This window comes from Drosophila suzukii, chromosome 3 (genome assembly GCF_043229965.1).
Source record: "Drosophila suzukii chromosome 3, CBGP_Dsuzu_IsoJpt1.0, whole genome shotgun sequence".
In the NCBI taxonomy this organism is placed as follows: Eukaryota; Metazoa; Arthropoda; class Insecta; order Diptera; family Drosophilidae; genus Drosophila; species Drosophila suzukii.
In genome coordinates, this window is record NC_092082.1 from 46,392,771 (window position 1) to 46,415,250 (window position 22,480).

Here is a 22,480-nt window from a genome sequence, read left to right on the forward strand (position 1 = left end):
ATGCAGATAACAACATTATCATTCCACAAGCCCATAAAGGGATGTCATATCGAAATCCGAGTTCATTTGACCAAGTTATGGGCTTTTAAAGATGGAAAGAAGGCCCATTTCAGTAACGCAACTAAAATCAAAGACATAAAAACGGTCATATTTTTTACCACCCTTAAAGTTACATATATTAATGCAGATAGCAACATAATCATTTCACAATCCCATAAGGGTGTACAACATCGAAATCCGAGTTCATTTGACAAAGTTATGGGCTTTTAAAGATGGAAAGAAAGCCCATTTCTGTAAACCTTCGCAAAATTAAAATCATTGACATAAAAACGGTCATATTTTTTACTACCCTTAAAGTTACGTATATTAATGCAGATAGCAACATAATCATTCCACAAGCCCATAAAGGCATGCCATATCGAAAACCGAGTTCATTTGACCAAGTTATGGGCTTTTAAAGATGGAAAGAAAGCCCATTTCTGTAAACCTTCGCAAAATTAAAATCATTGACATAAAAACGGTCATATTTTTTACTACCTTTAAAGTTATGTTTATTAATACAGAAGACAACATAATCATTCCACAAGCCCATAAAGCTATGCCATATCGAAATCCGAGTTCATTTGACCAAGTTATGGGCTTTTAAAGATGGAAAAAAGGGTCATTTTCATAATTATTACTACCTTTAAAAATATATATATTAATGTAGATAACAACATAATCATTCCACAAGCCCATAAAGGTGTGCCATATCGAAATTCGAGTTCATTTGAACAAGTTATGGGCCTTTCAAGATGGAAAGAAAGCCCATTTCTGTAAACCTTCGCAAAATTAAAATCATTGACATAAAAACGGTCACATTTTTTACAACCTTTAAACTTATATATTTTAATGCAGATAACAACATAATCATTGCACAAGCCCATAAATGTATGCCATATCGAAATCCGAGTTCATTTGACCAAGTTATGGGCTTTTAAAGATGGAAAGAAGGCCCATTTTAGTAAACCTTCGCAAAACTAAAATCAATGACATAAAAACGGTCATATTTTTTACTACCCTTAAAGTTACATATATTAATGCAGATAGCAACATAATCATTCCACAAGCCCATAAAGGTGTGCCATATCGAAATCCGAGTTCATTTGAACAAGTTATGGGCTTTTAAATATGGAAAGGAGGCCCAATTCTGTAACCCTTCGCAAAATTAAAATCAATGACATAAAAACGGTCATATTTTTTACTACCTTTTAAGTTATATATTTTAATGTAGATAACAACATAATCATTCCACAAGCCCATAAATGTATGCCACATCGAAAACCGAGTTCATTTGACCAAGTTATGGGCTTTTAAAGATATTTTTTCATTTTTATTACTACCTTTAAAAATATATATATTAGTGTAGATAGCAACATAATCATTCCACAAGCCCATAAAGGCATGCCATATCGAAAACCGAGTTCATTTGACCAAGTTATGGGCTTTTAAAGATGGAAAGAGCGCCCATTTCTGTAAACCTTCGCAAATTAAAATCATTGACATAAAAACGGTCATATTTTTTACTACCTTTAAAGCTATATATTTTAATGCAGAAAACAACATTATCATACCACAAGCCCATAAGGGCATGCCATATCGAAAATCGAGTTCATTTGACCAAGTTATGGGCTTTTAAAGATGGAAAGGAGGCCCATTTCTGGAAACCTTAGCAAAATTAAAATCAATGACATATAAACGGTCATATTTTTTACTACCTTTAAAGTTATATATTTTAATGCAGATAACAACATTATCATTCCACAAGCCCATAAAGGCATGCCATATCGAAATCCGAGTTCATTTGAACAAGTTATGGGCTTTTAAAGATGGAAAGAAGGCCCATTTCAGTAACGCAACTAAAATCAAAGACATAAAAACGGTCATATTTTTTACCGCCCTTAAAGTTACATATATTAATGCAGATAGCAACATAATCATTTCACAATCCCATAAGGGTGTACAACATCGAAATCCGAACTCATTTGACAAAGTTATGGGCTTTTAAAGATGGAAAGAAAGCCCATTTCTGTAAACCTTCGCAAAATTAAAATCATTGACATAAAAACGGTCATATTTTGTACTACCTTTAAAGTTATATTTATTAATACAGATAACAACATTATCATTCCACAAGCCCATAAAGCTATGCCATATCGAAATCCGAGTTCATTTGACCAAGTTAAGGGCTTTTAAAGATGGAAAAAAGGGTCATTTTCAAATTTATTACTACCTTTTAAAATATATATATTAATGTAGATAACAACATAATCATTCCACAAGCCCATAAAGGTGTGCCATATCGAAATTCGAGTACATTTGAACAAGGTTTGGGCCTTTCAAGATGGAAAGAAAGCCCATTTCTGTAAACTTCGCAAAATTAAAATCATTGACATAAAAACGGTCACATTTTTTACAACCTTTAAACTTATATATTTTAATGCAGATAACAACATAATCATTGCACAAGCCCATAAATGTATGCCATATCGAAATCCGAGTTCATTTGACCAAGTTATGGGCTTTTAAAGATGGAAAGAAGGCCCATTTTAGTAAACCTTCGCAAAACTAAAATCCAAGACATAAAAACGGTCATATTTTTTACAACCTTTAAAGTTATATATTTTAATGCAGATAACAACATAATCATTCCACAAGCCCATAAATGTATGCCATATCGAAATCCGAGTTCATTTGACCAAGTTATGGGCTTTTAAAGATAGAAAGAAGGCCCATTTTAGTAAACCTTCGCAAAACTAAAATCAATGACATAAAAACGGTCATATTTTTTACTACCCTTAAAGTTACATATATTAATGCAGATAGCAACATAATCATTCCACGAGCCCATAAAGGTGTGCCATATCGAAATCCGAGTTCATTTGACCAAGTTATGGGCCTTTAAATATGGAAAAGAGGCCCAATTCTGTAACCCTTCGCAAAATTAAAATAATGACATAAAAACGGTCATATTTGTTACTACCTTTAAAGTTATATTTATTAATACGGATAACAACATAATAATTCCACAAGCCCATAGAGCTATGCCATATCGAAAACCGAGTTCATTTGACCAAGTTATGGGCTTTTAAAGATGGAAAAAAGGGCCATTTTCATATTTATTACTACCTTTAAATATATATATATTAATTTAGATAACAACAAATTCATTCCACAAGCCCATAAAGGTGTGCCATATCGAAATTCGAGTTCATTTGAACAAGTTATGGGCCTTTTAAGATGGAAAGAAAGCCCATTTCTGTAAGCTTCGCAAAATTAAAATCATTGACATAAAAACGGTCACATTTTTTACAACCTTTAAACTTATATATTTTAATGCACATACCAACATAATCATTCCACAAGCCCACAAATGTATGCCATATCGAAATCCGAGTTCATTTGACCAAGCTATGGGCTTTTAAAGATGGAAAGAAAGCCCATTTTAGTAAACCTTTGCAAAACTAAAAAAAAAACCAAAGACATAAAAACGGTCATGTTTTTTACTACCCTTAAAGTTACATATATTAATGCAGATAGCAACATAATCAATCCACAAGCCCATAAAGGTGTGCCATATCTAAATCCGAGTTCATTTGACCAAGTTATGGGCTTTTAAATATGGAAAGGAGGCTCAATTCTGTAACCCTTCGCAAAATTAAAATCAACGACATAAAAACGGTCATATTTTTTACTACCTTTTAAGTTATATATTTTAATGTAGATAACAACATAATCATTCCACAAGCCCATAAATGTATGCCATATCGAAATCCGAGTTCATTTGACCAAGTTATGGGCTTTTAAAGATAGAAAGAAGGCCCATTTTAGTAAACCTTCGCAAAACTAAAATCAATGACATAAAAACGGTCATATTTTTTACTACCCTTAAAGTTACATATATTAATGCAGATAGCAACATAATCATTCCACAAGCCCATAAAGGTGTGCCGTATCGAAATTCGAGTTCATTTGACCAAGTTATGGGCTTTTAAATATGGAAAGGAGGCCCAATTCTGTAACCCTTCGCAAAATTAAAATCAATGACATAAAAACGGTCATATTTTTACTACCTTTTAAGTTATATATTTTAATGTAGATAACAACATAATCATTCCACAAGCCCATAAATGTATGCCACATCGAAAACCGAGTTCATTTGACCAAGTTATGGGCCCATTTCAGTAAACCTTCGCAAAATTAAAATCAATGACATAAAAACTGTCATATTTTTTACTACCTTTAAAGTTATATTTATTAATGCAGATAACAACATAATCATTCCACAAGCCCATAAAGCTATGCCATATCGAAATCCGAGTTCATTTGACCAAGTTATGGGTTTTTAAAGATGGAAAAAAGGCCCATTTTAGTAAACCTTCGCAAAACTAAAATCAAAGACGTAAAAACGGTCATATTTTTTACAACCTTTAAAGTTATATATTTTAATGCAGATAACAACATAATCATTCCACAAGGCCATAAATGTATGCCATATCGAAATCCTAGTTCATTCGACCAAGTAATGGGCTTTTAAAGATAGAAAGAAGGCCCATTTTAGTAAACCTTCGCCAAAACTAAAATCAATGACATAAAAACGGTCATATTTTTTACTACCCTTAAAGTTACATATATTAATGCAGATAGCAACATAATCATTCCACGAGCCCATAAAGGTGTGCCATATCGAAATCCGAGTTCATTTGACCAAGTTATGGGCCTTTAAATATGGAAAGGAGGCCCAATTCTGTAACCCTTCGCAAAATTAAAATTAATGACATAAAAACGGTCATATTTTTTACTACCTTTTAAGTTATATATTTTAATGTAGATAACAATATAATCATTCCACAAGCCCATAAATGTATGCCATATCGAAAACCGAGTTCATTTGACCAAGTTATGGGCTTTTAAAGATGGAAAGGAGGCCCCTTTCTGGAAACCTTCACAAAATTAAATTCAATGACATAAAAACGGTCATATTTTTTACTACCTTTTAAGTTATATATTTTAATGTAGATAACAATATAATCATTCCACAAGCCCATAAATGTATGCCATATCGAAAACCGAGTTCATTTGACCAAGTTATGGGCTTTTAAAGATAGAATGAAGGCCCATTTCAGTAAACCTTCGCAAAATTAAAATCAATGACATAAAAAATGTCATATTTTTTACTACCTTTAAAGTTATATTTATTAATTCGGATAACAACATAATAATTCTACAAGCCCATAGAGCTATGCCATATCGAAAACCGAGTTCATTTGACCAAGTTATGGGCTTTTAAAGATGGAAAAAAGGGCCATTTTCATATTTATTACTACCTTAAAAAATATATATATTAATTTAGATAACAACAAATTCATTCCACAAGCCCATAAAGGTGTGCCATATCGAAATTCGAGTTCATTTGAACAAGTTATGGCCCTTTCAAGATGGAAAGAAAGCCCATTTCTGTAAACTTCGCAAAAGTAAAATCATTGACATAAAAACGGTCACATTTTTTACAACCTTTAAACTTATATATTTTAATGCACATACCAACATAATCATTCCACAAGCCCACAAATGTATGCCATATCGAAATTCGAGTTCATTTGACTAAGCTATGGGCTTTTAAAGATGGAAAGAAAGCCCATTTTAGTAAACCTTCGCAAAACTAAAAAAAAAACCAAAGACATAAAAACGGTCATGTTTTTTACTACCCTTAAAGTTACATATATTAATGCAGATAGCAACATAATCAATCCACAAGCCCATAAAGGTGTGCCACATCGAAATCCGAGTTCATTTGACCAAGTTATGGTCTTTTAAAGATGGAAAGGAAGCTCATTTCTGTAAACCTTCGCAAAATTAAAATCATTGACATTAAAACGGTCATATTTTTTACTTCCTTTAAAGTTATATATTTTACTGCAGAAAACAACATAATCATTCCACAGCCCATAAAGGCATGCCATATCGAAAACCGAGTTCATTTGACCAAGTTATGGGCTTTTAAAGATAGAATGAAGGCCCATTTCAGTAAACCTTCGCAAAATTAAAGTCAATGTCATAAAAACTGTCATATTTTTTACTACCTTTAAATTTATATTTATTAATGCAGATAACAACATAATCATTCCACAAGCCCCTATATGTATGCCATATCGAAATCCGAGTTCATTTGACCAAGTTATGGGCTTTTAAAGATGGAATGAAGGCCCATTTCAGTAAACCTTCGCAAAATTAAAATCAATGACATAAAAACTGTCATATTTTTTACAACCTTTAAAGTTATATATTTTAATGCAGATAACAACATAATCATTCCACAAGCCCATAAATGTATGCCATATCGAAATCCGAGTTCATTTGACCATGTTATGGGCTTTTAAATATAGAAAGGAGGCCCAATTCTGTAACCCTTCGCAAAATTAAAATCAATGACATAAAAACGGTCATATTTTTTACTACCTTTTAAGTTATATTTCTTAATGCAGATAACAACATAATCATTCCACAAGCCCATAAAGGTATGCCATATCGAAAACCGAGTTCATTTGACCAAGTTATGGGCTTTTAAAGATAGAATGAAGGCCCATTTCAGTAAACCTTCGCAAAATTAAAATCAATAACATAAAACCTGTCATATTTTTTACTACCTTTAAAGTTATATTTATTAATACAGATAACAACAAAATCATTCCACAAGCCCATGGAGCTATGCCATATCGAAATCCGAGCTCATTTGAACAAGTTATGGGCTTTTAAAGGTGGAAAGGAAGCCCATTTCTGGAAACCCATACAGCTATGCCATATCGAAATCCGATTTCATTTGAACAAGTTATGGGCTTTTAGGATGGAAAAAAGGCCCATTTCAGTAAACCTTCGCAAAACTAAAATCAATGACATAAAAACGGTTATATTTATTACTACCTTTAAAGTTATATATATTAATGCAGATAACAACATAATCATTCCACAAGGCCATAAAGGTGTGCCATATCGAAATCCGAGTTCATTTGAACAAGTTATGGGCTTTTAAAGATGGAAAGAAGGCCCATTTTAGTAAACCTTCGCAAAACTAAAATCAATGACATAAAAAAGGTCATATTTTGTACTACCCTTAAAGTTACATAAATTAATGCACATAGCAACATAATCATTCCACAAGCCCATAAAGGTGTGCCATATTAAATCCGAGTTCATTTGACCAAGTTATGGGCTTTTAAATATGGAAAGGAGGCCCAATTCTGTAAACCTTCGCAAAATTAAAATCAATGACATAAAACGGTCATATTTATATCCGTTACTCGTAGAGTAAAAGGGTATACTAGATTCGTCGGAAAGTATGTAACAGGCAGAAGGAAGTGTTTCCGACCCCATAAAGTATATATATTCTTGTTCAGGATCACTAGCCGAGTCGATCTAGCCATGTCCGTCTGTCCGTCTGTCTGTCCGTCCGGATGAACGCTGAGATCTCGGAAACTATGGGAGCTAGGCTATTGAGTTTTGGCGTGCAGATTCCTGAGCTTCTTACGCAGCGCAAGTTTGTTTCAGTAGAGTGCCACGCCCACTCTAACGCCCACAAGCCGCCCAAAACTGTGGCTCCTACAGTTTTGATGCTAGAATAAAAATTTTAACTGAAGTGTATTGTTCTCATCAATACCTATCGATTGACCCAATAAAAGGTTTGCCACGCCCACTCTAACGCCCACAAACCGCCCACACCTGTGACGCCCACAGTTTTTATGCCAGATAAAAAATTTAAACTGAAATGTATTAGTCTCGTCAATACCTATCGATTGATCCAAAAAAAAATTTGCAACGCCCACTCTAACGCCCATAACGCTTAAGTCTGTCTACCGACGGTAGGTGGCGTATTTTAATCTCGCTTTGCTGCTTGCATATCTCCATTTCCCTTTGGTCCCTTTAGCTGAGTAACGGGTATCTGATAGTCGAGGTACTCGACTTTAGCGTTCTTCCTTGTTTTTACTACCTTTTAAGTTATATTTTTTAATGTAGATAACAACATAATCATTCCACAAGCCCATAAAGGTATGCCATATCGAAAACCGAGTTTATTTGACTTCGCAAAATTAAAATCATTGATATAAAAACGGTCACATTTTTTAAAACCTTTAAATTTATATATTTAAATGCAGATAACAACATTATCATTCCACAAGCCCATAAATGTATGCCATATCGAAATCCGAGTTCATTTGACCAAGTTATGGGCTTTTAAAGATGGAAAGAAGGCCCATTTTAGTAAACCATCGCAAAACTAAAATCAAAGACATAAAAACGGTCATATTTTTTACAGCCTTTAAAGTTATATATTTTAATGCAGATAACAACATAATCATTCCACAAGCCCATATCGAAATCAAAGTTCATTTGACCAAGTTATGGGCTTTTAAATATGGAAAGAAGGCCCATTTTAGTAAACCTTCGCAAAACTAAAATCAATGACATAAAAACGGTCATATTTTGTTCTACCCTTAAAGTTACATATATTAATGCAGATAGCAACATTATCATTCCACAAGCCCATAAATGTATGCCATATCGAAATCCGAGTTCATTTGACCAAGTTATGGGCTTTTAAAGATGGAAAGAAGGCCCATTTTAGTAAACCATCGCAAAACTAAAATCAAAGACATAAAAACGGTCATATTTTTTACAGCCTTTAAAGTTATATATTTTAATGCAGATAACAACATAATCATTCCACAAGCCCATATCGAAATCAAAGTTCATTTGACCAAGTTATGGGCTTTTAAATATGGAAAGAAGGCCCATTTTAGTAAACCTTCGCAAAACTAAAATCAATGACATAAAAACGGTCATATTTTGTTCTACCCTTAAAGTTACATATATTAATGCAGATAGCAACATAATCATTCCACAAGCCCATAAAGGTGTGCCATATCGAAATCCGAGTTCCTTTGACCAAGTTATGGGCTTTTAAAGATGGAATGAAGGCCCATTTCTGTAAACCTTCGCAAAATTAAAATCATTGACATAAAAACGGTCATATTTTGTACTACCTTTAAAGTTATATTTATTAATACAGATAACAACATAATCATTCCACAAGCCCATATCGAAATCAAAGTTCATTTGACCAAGTTATGGGCTTTTAAATATGGAAAGAAGGCCCATTTTAGTAAACCTTCGCAAAATTAAAATCAATGACATAAAAACGGCCATATTTCTTACTACCTTTTAAGTTATATATTTTAATGCAGATAACAACATAATCATTCCACAAACCCAAAAAGGTATGCCATATCGAAAACCGAGTTCATTTGACCAAGTTATGGGCTTTTAAAGATGGAATGAAGGCCCATTTCAGTAACGCAACTAAAATCAAAGACATAAAAACGGTCATATTTTTTACCACCCTTAAAGTTACATATATTAATGCAGATAGCAACATAATCATTTCACAATCCCATATGGGTGTACAACTTCGAAATCCGAGTTCATTTGACAAAGTTATGGGCTTTTAAAGATGGAAAGAAAGCCCATTTCTGTAAACCTTCGCAAAATTAAAATCATTGACATAAAAACGGTCATATTTTGTACTACCTTTAAAGTTATATTTATTAATACAGATAACAACATAATCATTCCACAAGCCCATAAAGCTATGTCATATCGAAATCCGAGTTCATTTGACCAAGTTAAGGGCTTTTAAAGATGGAAAAAAGGGTCATTTTCATATTTATTACTACCTTTAAATATATATATATTAATGTAGATAACAACATAATCATTCCACAAGCCCATAAAGGTGTGCCATATCGAAAGAAAGCCCATTTCTGTAAACTTCGCAAAATTAAAATCATTGACATAAAAACGGTCACATTTTTTACAACCTTTAAACTTATATATTTTAATGCAGATAACAACATAATCATTGCACAAGCCCATAAATGTATGCCATATCAAAATCCGAGTTCATTTGACCAAGTTATGGGCTTTTAAAGATGGAAAGAAGGCCCATTTTAGTAAACCTTCGCAAAACTAAAATCAAAGACATAAAAACGGTCATATTTTTTACAACCTTTAAAGTTATATATTTTAATGCAGATAACAACATAATCATTCCACAAGCCCATAAATGTATGCCATATCGAAATCCTAGTTCATTCGACCAAGTTATGGGCTTTTAAAGATAGAAAGAAGGCCCATTTTAGTAAACCTTCGCAAAACTAAAATCAATGACATAAAAACGGTCATATTTTTTACTACCCTTAAAGTTACATATATTAATGCAGATAGCAACATAATCATTCCACGAGCCCATAAAGGTGTGCCATATCGAAATCCGAGTTCATTTGACCAAGTTATGGGCCTTTAAATATGGAAAGGAGGCCCAATTCTGTAACCCTTCGCAAAATTAAAATTAATGACATAAAAACGGTCATATTTTTTACTACCTTTTAAGTTATATATTTTAATGTAGATAACAATATAATCATTCCACAAGCCCATAAATGTATGCCATATCGAAAACCGAGTTCATTTGACCAAGTTATGGGCTTTTAAAGATAGAATGAAGGCCCATTTCAGTAAACCTTCGCAAAATTAAAATCAATGACATAAAAAATGTCATATTTTTTACTACCTTTAAAGTTATATTTATTAATACGGATAACAAAATAATAATTCTACAAGCCCATAGAGCTATGCCATATCGAAAACCGAGTTCATTTGACCAAGTTATGGGCTTTTAAAGATGGAAAAAAGGGCCATTTTCATATTTATTACTACCTTTAAAAATATATATATTAATTTAGATAACAACAAATTCATTCCACAAGCCCATAAAGGTGTGCCATATCGAAATTCGAGTTCATTTGAACAAGTTATGGGCCTTTCAAGATGGAAAGAAAGCCCATTTCTGTAAACTTCGCAAAATTAAAATCATTGACATAAAAACGGTCACATTTTTTACAACCTTTAAACTTATATATTTTAATGCACATACCAACATAATCATTCCACAAGCCCACAAATGTATGCCATATCGAAATCCGAGTTCATTTGACTAAGCTATGGGCTTTTAAAGATGGAAAGAAAGCCCATTTTAGTAAACCTTCGCAAAACTAAAAAAAAAACCAAAGACATAAAAACGGTCATGTTTTTTACTACCCTTAAAGTTACATATATTAATGCAGATAGCAACATAATCAATCCACAAGCCCATAAAGGTGTGCCACATCGAAATCCGAGTTCATTTGACCAAGTTATGGTCTTTTAAAGATGGAAAGGAAGCTCATTTCTGTAAACCTTCGCAAAATTAAAATCATTGACGTTAAAACGGTCATATTTTTTACTACCTTTAAAGTTATATATTTTAATGCAGAAAACAACATTATCATTCCACAGCCCATAAAGGCATGCCATATCGAAAACCGAGTTCATTTGACCAAGTTATGGGCTTTTAAAGATAGAATGAAGGCCCATTTCTGAGAGCCTTTGCAAAATTAAAACCATTGATATAAAAACGGTCACATTTTTTACAACCTTTAAAGTAATATATTTTAATGCAGATAACAACATAATCATTCCACAAGCCCATAAAGGTATGCCATATCGAAAACCGAGTTCATTTGACCAAGTTGTGGGCTTTTTAAGATAGAATGAAGGCCCATTTCAGTAAACCTTCGCAAAATTAAAATCAATGACATAAAAACTGTCATATTTTTTACTACCTTTAAATTTATATTTATTAATGCAGATAACAACATAATCATTCCACAAGCCCCTATATGTATGCCATATCGAAATCCGAGTTCATTTGACCAAGTTATGGGCTTTTAAAGATGGAATGAAGGCCCATTTCAGTAAACCTTCGCAAAATTAAAATCAATGACATAAAAACTGTCATATTTTTTACAACCTTTAAAGTTATATATTTTAATGCAGATAACAACATAATCATTCCACAAGCCCATAAATGTATGCCATATCGAAATCCGAGTTCATTTGACCATGTTATGGGCTTTTAAAGATAGAAAGGAGGCCCAATTCTGTAACCCTTCGCAAAATTAAAATCAATGACATAAAAACGGTCATATTTTTTACTACCTTTTAAGTTATATTTTTTAATGCAGATAACAACATAATCATTCCACAAGCCCATAAAGGTATGCCATATCGAAAACCGAGTTCATTTGACCAAGTTATGGGCTTTTAAAGATGGAAAGAAGGCCCATTTTAGTAAACCTTCGCAAAATTAAAATCAATAACATAAAACCTGTCATATTTTTTACTACCTTTAAAGTTATATTTATTAATACAGATAACAACAAAATCATTCCACAAGCCCATGGAGCTATGCCATATCGAAATCCGAGCTCATTTGAACAAGTTATGGGCTTTTAAAGGTGGAAAGGAAGCCCATTTCTGGAAACCCATACAGCTATGCCATATCGAAATCCGATTTCATTTGATCAAGTTATGGGCTTTTAGGATGGAAAAAAGGCCCATTTCAGTAAACCTTCGCAAAACTAAAATCAATGACATAAAAACGGTTATATTTATTACTACCTTTAAAGTTATATATATTAATGCAGATAACAACATAATCATTCCACAAGGCCATAAAGGTGTGCCATATCGAAATCCGAGTTCATTTGACCAAGTTATGGGCTTTTAAAGATGGAATGAAGGCCCATTTCAGTAAACCTTCGCAAAATTAAAATCAATGACATAAAAACTGTTATATTTTTTACTACCTTTAAAGTTATATTTATTAATGCAGATAACAACATAATCATTCCACAAGCCCATAAAGATATGCCATATCGAAATCCGAGTTCATTTGACCAAGTTATGGGCTTTTAAAGATGGAAAAAAGGGCCATTTTCATATTTATTACTACCTTTAAAAATATATATATTAATGTAGATAACAACATAATCATTCCACAAGCCCATAAGGGTGTGCCATATCGAAATTCGAGGTCATTTGAACAAGTTATGGGCCTTTCAAGATGGAAAGAAAGCCCATTTCTGTAAACTTCGCAAAATTAAAATCATTGACATAAAAACGGTCACATTTTTTACAACCTTTAAACTTATATATTTTAATGCAGATAACAACATAATCATTGCACAAGCCCATAAATGTATGCCATATCGAAATCCGAGTTCATTTGACCAAGTTATGGGCTTTTAAAGATGGAAAGAAGGCCCATTTTAGTAAACCTTCGCAAAACTAAAATCAAAGACATAAAAACGGTCATATTTTTTACAACCTTTAAAGTTTTATATTTTAATGCAGATAACAACATAATCATTCCACAAGCCCATAAATGTATGCCATATCGAAATCCGAGTTCATTTGACCAAGTTATGGGCTTTTAAAGATAGAAAGAAGGCCCATTTTAGTAAACCTTCGCAAAACTAAAATCAATGACATAAAAACGGTCATATTTTTTACTACTCTTAAAGTTACATATATTAATGCAGATAGCAACATAATCATTCCACAAGCCCATAAAGGTGTGCCATATCGAAATCCGAGTTCATTTGACCAAGTTATGGGCTCCTAAATATGGAAAGGAGGCCCAATTCTGTAACCCTTCGCAAAACTAAAATCAAAGACATAAAAACGGTCATATTTTTTACTACCTTTTAAGTTATATATTTTAATGTAGATAACAACATAATCATTCCACAAGCCCATAAATGTATGCCACATCGAAAACCGAGTTCATTTGACCAAGTTATGGGATTTTAAAGATAGAATGAAGGCCCATTTCAGTAAACCTTCGCAAAATTAAAATCAATGACATAAAAACTGTCATATTTTTTACTACCTTTAAAGTTATATTTATTAATGCAGATAACAACATAATCATTCCACAAGCTATGCCATATCGAAATCCGAGTTCATTTGACCAAGTTATGAGCTTTTAAAGATGGAAAAAAGAGCCATTTTCATATTTATTACTACCTTTAAAAATATATATATTAATGTAGATAACAACATAATCATTCCACAAGCCCATAAGGGTGTGCCATATCGAAATTCGAGTTCATTTGAACAAGTTATGGGCCTTTCACGATGGAAAGAAAGCCCATTTCTGTAAACTTCGCAAAACTAAAATCATTGACATAGAAACGGTCACATTTTTTACAACCTTTAAATTTATATATTTTAATGCAGATAACAACATAATCTTTCCACAAGCCCATAAAGGTATGCCATATCGAAATCCGAGTTCATTTGACCAAGTTATGGACTTTTAAAGATGGAAAGAAGGCCCATTTCAGTAAAACTTCGCAACTAAAATCAAAGACATAAAAACGGTCAAATTTTTTACTACCCTTAAAGTTACATATATTAATGCAGATAGCAACATAATCATTCCACAAGCCCATAAAGGCATGCCATATCGAAAACCGAGTTCATTTGACCAAGTTATGGGCTTTTAAAGATGGAAAGAAAGCCCATTTCTGTAAACCTTCGCAAAATTAAAATCATTGACATAAAAACGGTCATATTTTTTACTACCTTTAAAGTTATATATTTTAATGCAGAAAACAACATTATCATTCCACAAGCCCATAAGGGCATGCCATATCGAAAATCGAGTTCATTTGACCAAGTTATGGGCTTTTAAAGATGGAAAGGAGCCCCATTTCTGTAAACCTTCGCAAAATTAAAATCAATGACATATAAACGGTCATATTTTTTACTACCTTTAAAGTTATATATTTTAATGCAGATAACAACATTATCATTCCACAAGCCCATAAAGGCATGCCATATCGAAATCCGAGTTCATTTGAACAAGTTATGGGTTTTTAAAGATGGAAAGAAGGCCCATTTCAGTAACGCAACTAAAATCAAAGACAAAAAAACGGTCATATTTTTTACCACCCTTGAAGTTACATATATTAATGCAGATAGCAACATAATCATTTCACAATCCCATAAGGGTGTACAACATCGAAATCCGAGTTCATTTGACAAAGTTATGGGCTTTTTAAGATCGAAAGAAAGCCCATTTTTGTAAACCTTCGCAAAATTAAAATCATTGACATAAAAACGGTCATATTTTTTACTACCTTTAAAGTTATATTTATTAATACAGATAACAACATAATCATTCCACAAGCCCATAAAGCTATGCCATATCGAAATCCGAGTTCATTTGACCAAGTTATGGGCTTTTAAAGATGGAAAAAAGGGTCATTTTCATATTTATTACTACCTTTAAACATATATATATTAATGTAGATAACAACATAATCATTCCACAAGCTCATAAAGGTGTGCCATATCGAAATTCGAGTTCTTTTGAACAAGTTATGGGCCTTTCAAGATGGAAAGAAAGCCCATTTCTGTAAACTTCGAAAAATTAAAATCATTGACATAGAAACGGTCACATTTTTTACAACCTTTAAACTTATATATTTTAATGCAGATAACAACATAATCATTGCACAAGCCCATAAATGTATGCCATATCGAAATCCGAGTTCATTTGACCAAGTTATGGGCTTTTAAAGATGGAAAGAAGGCCCATTTTAGTAAACCTTCGCAAAACTAAAATCAAAGACATAAAAACTGTCATATTTTTTACAACCTTTAAAGTTATATATTTTAATGCAGATAACAACATAATCATTCCACAAGCCCATAAATGTATGCCATATCGAAATCCGAGTTCATTTGACCAAGTTATGGGCTTTTAAAGATAGAAAGAAGGCCCATTTTAGTAAACCTTCGCAAAACTAAAATCAATGACATAAAAACGGTCATATTTTTTACTACCTTTAAAGTTATACTTATTAATACGGATAACAACATAATCATTCCACAAGCCCATAGAGCTATGTCATATCGAAATCCGAGTTCATTTGACCAAGTTATGGGCTTTTAAAGATGGAAAAAAGGGCCATTTTCATATTTATTACTACCTTTAAAAATATATATATTAATTTAGATAACAACAAATTCATTCCACAAGCCCATAAAGGTGTGCCATATCGAAATTCGAGTTCATTTGAACAAGTTATGGGCTTTTAAAGATAGGATGAAGGCCCATTTCAGTAAACCTTCGCAAAATTAAAATCAATGACATAAAAACTGTCATATTTTTTACTACCTTTAAATTTATATTTATTAATGCAGATAACAACATAATCATTCCACAAGCCCCTTTATGTATGCCATATTTCATTTGACCAAGTTATGGGCTTTTACAGATGGAATAAAGGCCCATTTCAGTAAACCTTCGCAAAATTAAAATCAATGACATAAAAACTGTCATATTTTTTACAACCTTTAAAGTTATATATATTAATGCAGATAACAACATAATCATTCCACAAGGCCATAAAGGTGTGCCATATCGAAAACCGAGTTCACTTGACCAAGTTATGTCCTTTTAAAGATGGAAAGGAGGCCCATTTCTGGAAACCCATACAGCTATGCCATATCGAAATCCGATTTCATTTGACCAAGTTATGGGCTTTTAGAGATGGAAAAAAGGCCAATTTCAGTAAACCTTCGCAAAATTAAAATCAATGACATAAAAACTGTCATATTTTTTACTACCTTTAAATTTATATTTATTAATGCAGATAACAACATAATCATTACACAAGCCCATAAAGCTATGCCATATCGAAATCCGAGTTCATTTGACCAACTTATGGGCTTTTAAAGATGGAAAAAAGGGTCATTTTCATATTTATTACTACCTTTAAAAATATATATATTAATGTAGATAACAACATAATCATTCCACAAGCTCATAAAGGTGTGCCATATCGAAATTCGAGTTCATTTGAACAAGTTATGGGCCTTTCAAGATGGAAAGGAAGCCCATTTCTGTAAACTTCGAAAAATTAAAATCATTGACATAGAAACGGTCACATTTTTTACAACCTTTAAACTTATATAATTTAATGCAGATAACAACATAATCATTGCACAAGCCCATAAATGTATGCCATATCGAAATCCGAGTTCATTTGACCAAGTTATGGGCTTTTAAAGATGGAAAGGAGGCCCATTTCTGGAAACCTTCGCAAAATTAAAATCAATGACATTAAAACGGTCATATTTTTTACTACCTTTAAAGTTATATATTTTAATGCAGAAAACAACATTATCATTCCACAAGCCCATAAAGGCATGCCATATCGAAAACCGAGTTCATTTGACCAAGTTATGGGCTTTTAAAGATGGAAAGGAGGCCCATTTCTGGAAACCTTCGCAAAATTAAAATCAATGACATAAAAACGGTCATATTTTTTACTACCTTTAAAGTTGTATATTTTAATGCAGATAACAAAATTATCGTTCCATAAGCCCATAAAAGCATGCCATATCGAAATCCGAGTTCATTTGAACAAGTTATGGGCTTTTAAAGATGGAAAGGAAGCCCATTTCTGAGATCCTTTGCAAAATTAAAACCATTGATATAAAAACGGTTACATTTTTAACAACCTTTAAAGTTATATATTTGAATGCAGATAACAACATAATCATTCCACAAGCCCATAAAGGTATGCCATATCGAAAACCGAGTTCATTTGACCAAGTTATGGGCTTTTAAAGATAGAATGAAAACCCATTTCAGTAAACCTTCGCAAAATTAAAATCAATGACTTAAAAACTGTCATATTTTTTACTACCTTTAAATTTATATTTCTTAATGCAGATAACAACATAATCATTCCACAAGCCCCTATATGTATGCCATATCGTAATCCGAGTTCATTTGACCAAGTTATGGGCTTTTACAGATGGAATGAAGGCCCATTTCAGTAAACCTTCGCAAAATTAAAATCAATGACATAAAAACTGTCATATTTTTTACAACCTTTAAAGATATATATTTTAATGCAGATAACAACATAATCATTCCACAAGCCCATAAATGTATGCCATATCGAAATCCGATTTGATTTGACCATGTTATGGGCTTTTAAAGATAGAAAGAAGGCCCATTTTAGTAAACCTTCGCAAAACTAAAATCAATGACATAAAAACGGTCATATTTTTTGCTACCCTTAAAGTTACATATATTAATGCAGATAGCAACATAATCATTCCACAAGCCCATAAAGGTGTGCCATATCGAAATCCGAGTTCATTTGACCAAGCTATGGGCTTTTAAATATGGAAAGGAGGCCCAATTCTGTAACCCTTCGCAAAATTAAAATCAATGACATAAAAACGGTCATATTTATATCCGTTACTCGTAGAGTAAAAGGCTATACTAGATTCGTCGGAAAGTATGTAACAGGCAAAAGGAAGTGTTTCAGACCCCATAAAGTACACAGAGAAAAAAACGGAACAATACCCGTTTGATATTGTCTCCTCAATTTTCACATATCAATTTTTTCATATCAAAATGATTCGAATTCATATCAATTTGATACGAAATCATATCAACTTCAAATGTTAATATGAATCCGTATCATAATGATATGAATTCGAATCATTTTGATAAGATTTCATATCAAACGTAATATCGAAAAGTCTTCGAAAAAATAGTATGCGGTGGTCCCACTTTTATTTACTGCGTCAATTTAAGGTGTTTATAAATGTAATTACTCGGTAAGTATGTATAATTTTAACTAAATTACTTTATTTGTGCATTAGTTTGACGAAGTACCATGGAGGATCCACTTTTGCTTCAATTCCTAACGGACCACGAGGTCAATTTGGTTGTGCTTGACCTGCTTTTAGGTTTTTATAAATCAACATATGTGCACATATATATACATGTGTGCACATATATATATACACATGTGTAAGCCATTATTAGTTGAGACTTATTTTTGCAATATATTCCTAGAGTGTGGATACAACTACGAAAGGCTGCAGTACATTAGTGCTTCAGATCTTGATTTAATATTTTCCAAGAGAGAACATCTTGGTCTAAAATCCGAGTTCCGCGAGAAGCTCCAAAAACGGAAGCGAGCACAAGTAAGTTTAATTTTTAATATTTTCATAACAGGTTGTAATAATTTCAAATTTTAGCACATTGATGTCTGCGCAGGGGATACGACACCAACATATAAAGAAAAGGTGACATCACAACAAAAGAATTTTTTGTGAGCAGCTTAAATGAGCATTACCAATCCTATGAAATTGGCTCACTTATAAATAATACTAATATAATAAATATTAACGAATTTGAAGGCCCAATTCATGTATATTACACACCAACTGGTCTTAAAATGATAAGAAGAAAAATATTTTAGTTTATTTAATTATGATAAGTAATTTTAGGTTACAATTATTTTTTATATGTAACATAAGACTTTGAATGAAAATAAATTTTAAATAAAACTACAAATTTGTTTCTCTCAATAAAATTATTTTAATAAAAAGCTGGGTATGAGTTAAGTGTCGAATTGATTTGACAAAATATCAGTTTGATATGAAAGCATATCAGTTTGATGTGAAAGCATATCAGTTTGATATGAAAGCATATCAGTTTGATATGAAAGCATATCAGTTGGATATTAAAAAATACCACAATTCGGTCACAACTTTGATATGTGCTCATATCAATCTGGTATGAAAAATACCAAATTGACATGTTCGAAAATATCAATGTCATATGTTCGAAAATATGAATATGATATGGCAACATAAGGGAACAAAATTGATATGAAAAAATACCCGATTGATGACCAGTTTTGGTATTTTTTTTCTCTGTGTATATATATTCTTGTTCAGGATCACTAGCCGAGTCGATCTAGCCATGTCCGTCTGTCCGTCTGTCTGTCCGTCCGGATGCACGCTGAGATCTCGGAAACTATGGGAGCTAGGCTATTGAGTTTTGGCGTGCAGATTCCTGAGTTTCTTACGCAGCGCAAGTTTTTTTTCAGTAGAGTGCCACGCCCACTCTAACGCCCACAAACTGCCCAAAACTGTGGCTCCTACAGTTTTGATGCTAGAATAAAAATTTTAACTGAAGTGTAATGTTCTCATCAATACCTATCGATTGACCCAAAAAAAAGTTTGCCACGCCCACTCTAACGCCCACAAACCGCCCACACCTGTGACGCCCACAGTTTTCATGCCAGATAAAAAATTTTAACTGAAATGTATTAGTCTCGTCAATACCTATCGATTGATCCAAAAAAAAAATTTGCAACGCCCACTCTAACGCCCATAACGCTTAAGTCTGTCTACCGACGGTAGGTGGCGTATTTTAATCTCGCTTTGCTGCTTGCATATCTCCATTTCCCTTTGGTCCCTTTAGCTGAGTAACGGGTATCTGATAGTCGAGGTACTCGACTTTAGCGTTCTTCCTTGTTTTTACTACCTTTTAAGTTATATTTTTTAGGGCAGATAACAACATAATCATTCCACAAGCCCATAAAGGTATGCCATATCGAAAACCGAGTTCATTTGACTTCGCAAAATTAAAATCATTGACATAAAAACGGTCACATTTTTTAAAACGTTTAAACTTATATATTTAAATGCAGATAACAACATTATCATTCCACAAGCCCATAAATGTATGCAATATAGAAATCCGAGTTCATTTGACCAAGTTATGGGCTTTTAAAGATGCAAAGAAGGCCCATTTTAGTAAACCATCGCAAAACTAAAATCAAAGACATAAAAACGGTCATATTTTTTACAGCCTTTAAAGTTATATATTTTAATGCAGATAACAACATAATCATTCCACAAGCCCATAAATGTATGCCATATCGAAATCAAAGTTCATTTGACCAAGTCATGGGCTTTTAAATATGGAAAGAAGGCCCATTTTAGTAAACCTTCGCAAAACAAAAATCAATGACATAAAAACGGTCATATTTTGTACTACCCTTAAAGTTAAATAAAGTCAGATAGCAACATAATCATTCCACAAGCCCATAACGGCATGCCATATCGAAAACCGAGTTCATTTGACCAAGTTATGGGCTTTGAAAGATGGAAAGGAGGCCCATTTCTGGAAACCTTCGCAAAATTAAAATCAATGACATAAAAACTGTCATATTTTTTACAGCCTTTAAAGTTATATATTTTAATGCAGATAACAACATAATCATTCCACAAGCCCATAAATGTAAGCCATATCGAAATCAAAGTTCATTTGACCAAGTTATGGGCTTTTAAATATTGAAAGGAGGCCCAATTCTGTAAACCTTCGCAAAATTAAAATCATTGACATAAAAACGGTCACATTTTTTACAACCTTTAAACTTATATATTTTAATGCAGATAACAACATAATCATTCCACAAGCCCATAAAGGCATGCCATATCGAAAACCGAGTTCATTTGACCAAGTTATGGGCTTTGAAAGATGGAAAGGAGGCCCATTTCTGGAAACCTTCGCAAAATTAAAATCAATGACATAAAAACTGTCAAATTTTTTACTACCTTTAAAGTTATATATTTTATTGCAGATAACAACATAATCATTCCACAAGCCCATAAATGTATGCCATATCGAAATCCGAGTTCATTTGACAAAGTTATGGGCTTTTAAAGATGGCCCATTGTAGTAAAACTTCGGAAAACTAAAATCATTGACTTAAAAACGTTCATATTTTTTACAACCCTTAAAGTTACATATATTAATGCAGATAGCAACATAATCATTCCACAAGCCCATAAAGGTGTGCCATATCGAATTTCGAGTTCATTTGAACAAGTTATCGGCCTTTCAAGATGGAAAGAAAGCCCATTTCTGTAAACTTAGCAAAATTAAAATCATTGACTTAAAAACGTTCATATTTTTTACAACCCTTAAAGTTACATATATTAATGCAGATAGCAACATAATCATTCCACAAGCCCATACAGGTGTGCCATATCGAAATCCGAGTTCATTTGACCAAGTTATGGGCTTTTAAATATGGAAAAGAGGCCCAATTCTGTAAACCTTCGCCAAATTAAAATCATTGACATAAAAACGGTCACATTTTTTACAACCTTTAAACTTATATATTGTAATGCAGATATCCACATAACCATTCCACAAGCCCATAAAGGCATGCCATATCGAAAACCGAGTTCATTTGACCAAGTTATGGGCTTTTAAAGATGGAAAGGAGGCCCATTTCACGGAAACCTTCGCAAAATTAAAATCAATGACATAAAAACTGTCAAATTTTTTACTACCTTTAAAGTTATATATTTTATTGCAGATAACAACATTATCATTCCACAAGCCCATAAGGGCATGCCGTATCGAAATCCGAGTTCATTTGAACAGGTTATGGGCCTTTAAAGATGGAAATAAAGCCCATTTCTGAAATCCTTTGCAAAATTAAAGCCATTGATATAAAAACGGTCACATTTTTTACAACCTTTAAAGTTATATATTTTAATGCAGATAACAACATAATCATTCCACAAGCCCATAAATGTATGCCATATCGAAATCAAAGTTCATTTGACCAAGTTATGGGCTTTTAAAAATGGAAAGAAG